Below are 8426 nucleotides of genomic sequence, written 5' to 3' on the forward strand. Positions count from 1 at the left end.
TGCCTAAATGATGAAATCAATTTATTTGTTTGATTAAGCTCAAGAGCAAAGGGGAAATAAATCCGATAAAGGGAAGGAAAAAGTGGTTGAATAGCTAGCGGAATCGTTCGACAACACCCGAGGTAAGTTCTTGAGTAAGAGAGCTTAAATTACAATGTGATTAAATCATGCTCTATGTGTGGCTATTGAGCCGAATGTGCAAGGACGATATGTGCCTTGTGTTTGAGTTTCGTAAATGAAAATGAAATGTGAATGTGCATGATTAATTGAATGCTGTCCGGGCTAAGTCCCGAAGGCTTTGTGCTAAGTGAATATATCCGGACTAAGATACGAAGGCCTTTGTGCGAGATACTAAATCCGGGTTAAGTCCCGAAGGCATTCGTGCGAGTTATTAAATCCGGGTTAAGTCCCGAAGGCATTCGTGCGAGTTATTAAATCCGGGTTAAGTCCCGAAGGCATTCGTGCGAGTTGTTAAATCCGGGTTATGTCCCGAAGGCATTGTGTGAGTTACTAAAACCGGGCTATGTCCCGAAGGCATTTGAACGAGGAGCTATATCCGGTTAAATCCCGAAGGTACGTGATTTGGTAATGAATGAGCTTGCTGTAAAATTCCAGCGAATACTCGAAAAACATCCCAATATGGGGATATGTTACGTATGTGTTAAATTTAATTGAGCCCTTACAAATAAATGTTCGCTCAGTTGATAAACGAGCTACCGGCCTTCGGCCAAGTTAGTTTATTGTGTATGTACATAAGGGTTGTTAATGTTGTGAAGCAAGTTTGATATCGGTAAATTGCGTATTATGAAATATTCCGTTTAGCTAAATGTGTGCTATTCTTTGTGCATGCTGGAATTCCTTGCTCAAACTTACTAAGCATAAATTGCTTACTCGTTACATTGCTCCTCTGTTTTATAGATTTTTGGTTCTCCAGCTATCGGACTCGGGATCTTGAAGTCGAAGTCGCCCACACTATCCAAGGCTCTTTTGGGTACTATTTTGGTTGAATTTTGATATGGCATGTATAGGACTACCCATTGTTGTCTTTCGAGTACTTTATGAAATGTATAGGTGTACAGCCATGCGAAAATGGCTTGTAGAAGTGGAGTATGGCATTAGACCATTCGTATTTATGAATGTATAGATGGTTTCATGATGTAACTATAGTTGGAATGGAAGTGTTGAGCAAATGATCAGCCACTAGAATGGCTAAGTATGATCATATGTGGGCTTGTATGACAAGGCCCTAGTTGGTCCATGAAACCCCAAATTAGGTAAGGTTACTTTGAAAACAGAAGCTGATAGCAGCAGTGGTGTGGATTGGAAAAATCACAAGAATTCGTAGGAGTGGAATTAAATAGTGAATAAATTATGTAATCGAACCTTGATGAATCTACTTTCATATGGAAGTAACGAAACAATCATAGGAACAGTACAGTAAGAGATATTCGGGTTCTTGTGGAATAGGGCCAGAACAGTTTCTGGATTCCCTGTTCCGCCTTTAGAAATTCACTATAAATTGACCAGAGATAATTAGGGGTCATACCATATATGTATGGATTCCTCTCTGAGTCTAGTTTCCATAGAAACAAACGGCATCAGTATTGAAGCTCTGTGCAGAGAGATATCCCAGTCGTAATGGGAAAGGGTCAGTGTAGTCGACCCCTGTAACATGGGAGACTTTGACTAATAAACTGTACTAATTGGTCCGACCAAAAATTCTAGAAAAAAATACATAGGTGGGGACATGAGTCTAGTTTCAGGGAAAAATCACAAAACTGATTTTCGAGTTGTGAAACTCAAGATATGATTTTTGAAGCGACTAGTACTCAGACTGGGCAGTGTCTGGAAAAATTTTTTCAAAGTTTGTTAACATCTCGTGTCCGACTCCGGTGTCGGTCTCGGGTTCGGGGTGTTACATTTTATTGGTATCAGAGCTACGGTTTAGTCGATTCTAGGACTACCGTAATGTTTTGGGTCTAGCTATACATGCCATTTTATGTGATTACTTGATAGTGTGGTGATTTCTGACAATTGTAAATGTGTTTATTTATAGTAATGGATCCCGATCGTGACAGAGAGGTAGCTGATGATCTTGAGAGTGTAGCGCCTGCTCCCGCACAAGGGACAGTGCCGGCAGACTCTCAACCTAATGCTAGTAATCCGAATGATGAAGCTAGACAAGCATTCTATAGCGTGATGAATGATTGGTTTAACCAATACATTCGAACTAATATGGCTGTTCCACAACCTCCATTCCCGACAAATACTACCCCCGCACCTACAATACCACCGGTAACGGACCAAATAAGGTCAAATAAGCCCTCAGTTGACAGAATCCGAAAACATGGGGCCACTAAATTTAAGGCTATGGATAGCGATGATGCCGAGCAAGCTGAATTTTGGCTGGACAACACTATCCGGGTACTCGATGAGCTATCTTGTACACCCGATGAATGCCTAAAGTGTGCTATCTCCTTGCTACGTGATTCTGCCTACTATTGGTGGAGTACTCTGACTTCTATTGTGCCCCGAGAGCAAGTAACTTGGGAGTTTTTCCAAACTGAGTTTCGGAAAAAGTATATCAGTCAGAGATTTGTTGATCAAAAACAGAAGGAATTTCTTGAGCTTAAGCAAGGCTCCATGTCGGTTACTGATTACGAGCGAAAATTTGTTAGACTTAGCAAATACGCTCGGGAATGTGTTTCGTTCGAGGCTATTATGTGTAAACGCTTCGAGGATGGGCTGAATGAAGATATAAAAATGTTCGTTGGCGTTCTTGAGATACGAGAGTTCGTGGTACTTGTTGAACGAGCTTGTAAAGCCGAAGAGCTTAGAAAAGAAAAGCAAAGAGTTGATGAGGGAACTGGAGAGTTTCGTAAAAGATCCTCGGGGAGGTCTCTTCAACAGACATCGAAGAGATTTCGAGATGATGCGGGCCAGTTTAGAGGCACTTCGGGCCTTTTTAGACGAGATCGTGATCGACCCCCTGTGGGTACACGAGGCACTTTGGTCGCCAGTGTTGGGAATGAACGTCGAGACAGGACGAAATGCTGATATTGCGGTAAATGGCATTCGGGGAGTTGTAGATTTCCTGACCGCTCCTGTTACAAATGCGGATCAGTTGACCACTTCATTAAAGATTGCCCGAGGTTGTCGGGACAGAATGCAAATCAGAGTGGGAGACCGGGTGCTACCACTGCTCGAGGTAGACCATCTGGAAATATGGGCAATGCTAGTGGTGGTCAGAGAGGATCTAGAGATGATATAACCAGATCCGAAGCCCGTGCGCCTGCTAGAGCTTATGCTATACGTGCCCGCGAGGATGCTTCTTCGCCTGATGTTATTACCGGTACATTCACTCTCTTTGATACTAATGTAATTGCTTTGATTGACCCCGGTTCTACTCATTCTTACATATGTGAAACCTTAGCCTCCAGTAAGACTTTACCTATTGAGTCTACTAAGTTCGTAATTCGGGTGTCAAATCCCTTGGGTCGTTACGTGCTTGTCGACAAAGTGTGCAAGAAATGTCCCCTGGAAATTCGAGGTTCCTGTTTCCCGGCGAACTTGATGCTTTTGCCGTTTGATGAATTTGATGTTATCCTTGGTTTGGATTGGTTGACCGCGCATGATGCGATTGTGAATTGCAAGAGCAAGACTATTGATTTGAGATGCGCAAATAACGAAGTAGTCCGAATTGAGTCTGCGGACTTGGAGGGGATGCCAGCTGTAATATCAGCAATGTTGGCACAGAAATATGTAAGAAAAGGGTGCGAAGCATACCTTGCGTATGTACTTGGTGACAAAGAATTTGAAAAGAAACCCGAATCTGTGCCGGTGGTTTGTGAATACCCGGATGTTTTTCCGGAAGAATTACCGGGTTTACCACCTGTTCGGGAGGTAGAGTTTGGTATTGAGCTTGTACCTGGGACTACGCCGATTTCGATAGCTCCGTATCGTATGGCACCAACCGAGTTAAAGGAGTTGAAAGCTCAGTTGCAAGAACTGGCGGATAGAGGTTTCGCTCGACCAAGTTTCTCACCTTGGGGTGCACCAGTATTGTTCGTGAAAAAAGAAGGACGGAACCATGAGGTTGTGCATTGACTATCGTCAGCTGAATAAAGTGACGATAAAGAACAAATATCCGTTGCCGCGCATCGATGATTTGTTCGACCAACTGAAGGGAGCCTCAGTGTTCTTAAAAATAGATTTGAGATCGGGCTATTATCAGTTGCGAATCCGAGATTCAGATATTCCCAAAACTGCCTTCAGAACGAGATATGGTCACTACGAATTCTTAGTGATGCCGTTTGGGCTCACTAATGCCCCTGCAGTATTTATGGTTTTGATGAATCGGATCTTCAGGCCGTATTTGGATCGGTTCGTAGTGGTGTTCATTGATGACATTTTGGTCTATTCAAGAGACGAGACCGAACATGCTGAGCATCTGAGGCTAGTGCTGCAAATTTTGCGGGATAAGCAGTTATATGCTAAGTTTAGTAAGTGTGAGTTCTGGTTAAGAGAGGTTAGCTTCTTGGGTCATGTGGTATCCGCGTCGGGTATTCGAGTTGACCCGAACAAAATTTTAGCCATACTTGACTGGAAACCTCCGAGAAATGTTACTGAAGTTCGGAGCTTTTTGGGGCTCGCCGGTTATTACCGACGATTTGTGAAAGGTTTCTCGATGATAGCCACACCAATGACGAAGCTACTTCAAAAGGATGTTAAGTTCGAGTGGACGGAGAAATGTCAGAAAAGTTTCGACCAACTGAAAACTCATTTGACTGAAGCTCCAATTTTGGTGCAACCCGAATCAGGTAAAGAGTTTGTCATCTATAGTGACGCATCCCTACTTGGGTTGGGTTGCGTATTGATGCAAGAAGGTCGAGTCGTGGCCTATGCGTCGAGACAATTGAAGCCACACGAGAGGAATTATCCGACCCATGATCTCGAACTAGCTGCCATCGTGTTTGCTTTAAAAATATGGCGACATTATCTGTTTGGTGAGAAGTGCCATGTATTTTCGGATCACAAAAGTCTCAAATATTTGATGACTCAACGAGACTTGAATCTGCGACAAAGACGTTGGCTTGAGTTGTTGAAAGATTACGAGCTTGTCATTGATTACCACCCGGGAAAGGCTAACGTGGTTGCGGACGCCTTAAGCCGGAAGTCATTGTTTGCTTTACGAGCGATGAACGTGCATTTGTCTGTTCTACCAGACAGTGTGTTAGTAGCTGAATTAAAAGCTAAACCATTATTGACTCACCAAATTCGTGAAGCTCAGAAAGTCGATGATGAATTGGTTGCAAAACGGGCTAAGTGTTTTCCGAACGAGGAATCGGAGTTTCAAATTGATGATGATGATTGTTTGAGGTTCAGAAATCGTTTGTGTGTTCCAAGGAATTCGGAACTCATTTCGATGATTCTGAACGAAGCCCATTGTAGCCGAATGTCAATTCACCCGGGGAGTACGAAAATGTACAACGATTTGAAACGTCAATTTTGGTGGCATGGTATGAAACGGGACATCTCCGACTTTGTTTCGAGATGTTTGATATGTCAACAAGTGAAAGCGGAACATCAAGTGCCTTCAGGATTACTCCAGCCGATCATGATACCCGAGTGGAAATGGGATCGAGTCACAATGGACTTTGTGTCCGGACTGCCCTTGTCAGCAAGTAAGAAGGATGCGATATGGGTTATTGTTGATAGACTGACTAAGTCGGCTCATTTCATCCCCGTACGTACGGATTTTTCATTGGAGAAACTAGCTGAATTGTACGTTTATCAAATTGTGAGATTACACGGGGTACCTGTTTCTATCGTGTCGGATAGAGATCCGAGATTCACCTCACGATTTTGGAAGAAATTGCAAGAAGCTCTGGGTGCCAAGCTGCATTTTAGCACTGCTTTTCACCCCCAAACCGATGGTCAATCCGAGCGGATAATTCAGATACTTGAGGATATGTTGAGATGTTGCATCCTCGAGTTCAGTAGTTCATGGGAACGGTATTTACCTTTGATTGAATTCGCTTACAACAATAGTTTTCAATCAAGTATTAAGATGGCACCTTACGAGGCTTTGTACGGTCGTAAATGCCGTACACCATTGTTTTGGACCGAGCTCGGTGAAAGTAAAATTTTCGGAGTTGATTTGATTAGAGATGCTGAACAGAAAGTAAAGGTAATCCGTGAAAGTCTGAAGGTAGCCACGGATCGTCAGAAATCGTACGCAGATTTGAAACGAAAAGACATCGAGTATCAGGTGGGAGATAAAGTGTTCCTTAAGGTTTCACCTTGGAAAAAGATACTCAGGTTCGGTCGTAAGGGCAAGTTGAGCCCAAGATTCATTGGGCCGTACGAAATCTCCGAGCGAGTTGGCCCGGTTGCGTATAGATTGATTTTGCCCCCGGAGCTTGAAAAGATTCATGACGTCTTTCATGTTTCGATGCTTCGACGCTATCGATCTGATCCATCGCATATAATTAGCCCATCAGAGGTTGAAATTCAAGTTGACATGAGCTATGAAGAAGAACCGATGCGTATCCTAGCTCGTGAAGTGAAGGAGTTGCGAAACAAAAGAGTTCCGCTAGTAAAGGTGTTATGGCTCAAACACGGGATCGAGGAAGAAACTTGGGAGACCGAGAGCTCGATGAAAGAACGATACCCAAACCTATTTACCGGTAAGATTTTCGGGGACGAAAATTTCTTAAGTGGGGGAGAGTTGTGACAGCCCAAAGTTGACCCTAGTCGGGAAGTGGTTTCGGGACCGCTAAACCGAGTCACCGAAATGTTTGAATGTGATACTTATTGTCTAGAATATGTAATTATGAATGTGTGAAAATTTCAAGCTTCAATTTGGTTGATTTCATGTGAATTTAGTCAATAGGACTTATGTGAGAAAATTCTAAAATGTGATAGGTCAATGTGTGAGGACCTATTAGTGCATGTGGACAAAGGGGGGACTTGCATGTCAAATTTCCCCCCTAATGAGTAGTGGCCGGCCATGACAAGGAATGATGGGCAAAACATGTCATGAAACATGTTTTGTTAATGGAAGAATAAAATAAGGAGTATGGGTAATAAAGAAATGGAAACAAAAGAAAAAAAAATGTGTAGTTGCCCCCCCATTGCCGTGAGCTAAAGAGAAGAAAGGAGAAAAATTTGTGTTCATCCTTTCTCACCTTCATTTTAGCCTAAATTAGAAAGAAAAACAAAGAAAAAAATTTCTCATCCTTTGGTTCATCCTTGGCCAAAAATTTTAAGGAGGAAAGAAGAAGAAAGGTGAAGAGATTCGGCCATGCATGTAGCTAGGCTAAGGTATGTTTGATGATATTTCATGAGATGCATGCATGATTTAGTTGTTAGCTTGAGTTCTACCTAGCCCATGGTCTAAATCTTGCTATGTGATGGAAATGGCACTTGACCATGGATGCATCATTCTTGGTTGATGTTTGATGTTGTGGTGATGAGGTATGAGGATGAGTTAAGATTCGGCCTAGGTGGAGGTTGTGTTAATGCCATTGCATGCAAAATATGAAGCTTGTTAATGATGCATGTGATGATGGCTTGATGATTCTTGAACCTCCTTTTTAGCATTTTTGTGTGAGCACATATGTGCATTGGTTGCTAAATGGAGAAGAATCGGCTAGCAAGATGTGTGCTAAGGCTGAATGTAACTTTGCATGTTAATGAGCAATACATGTGTTAAATTGATGAAAAGGGGGAGGATGCTTTACTAGTGTGTATATGTGTGTATTAAGTGTTGAAATCGACCCCAAAACTAGACATGCATATTCGGCCAAGGGGAAAGAAATTAGCTAATATGTTGTGTTGATGCATGATTTTTGCATGTATGAGACTTTAATGTCTAATGTATAAATATGGGCTAAGTGCCTTGTGTTCATCTTTTTGATGCCTAAATGATGAAATCAATTTATTTGTTTGATTAAGCTCAAGAGCAAAGGGGAAATAAATCCGATAAAGGGAAGGAAAAAGTGGTTGAATAGCTAGCGGAATCGTTCGACAACACCCGAGGTAAGTTCTTGAGTAAGAGAGCTTAAATTACAATGTGATTAAATCATGCTCTATGTGTGGCTATTGAGCCGAATGTGCAAGGACGATATGTGCCTTGTGTTTGAGTTTCGTAAATGAAAATGAAATGTGAATGTGCATGATTAATTGAATGCTGTCCGGGCTAAGTCCCGAAGGCTTTGTGCTAAGTGAATATATCCGGACTAAGATCCGAAGGCCTTTGTGCGAGATACTAAATCCGGGTTAAGTCCCAAAGGCATTCGTGCGAGTTATTAAATCCGGGTTAAGTCCCGAAGGCATTCGTGCGAGTTATTAAATCCGGGTTAAGTCCCGAAGGCATTCGTGCGAGTTGTTAAATCCGGGTTATGTCCCGAAGGCATTGTGTG

Source organism: Gossypium hirsutum, chromosome A13, assembly GCF_007990345.1.
Source record: "Gossypium hirsutum isolate 1008001.06 chromosome A13, Gossypium_hirsutum_v2.1, whole genome shotgun sequence".
NCBI classification, from domain to species: domain Eukaryota; kingdom Viridiplantae; phylum Streptophyta; class Magnoliopsida; order Malvales; family Malvaceae; genus Gossypium; species Gossypium hirsutum.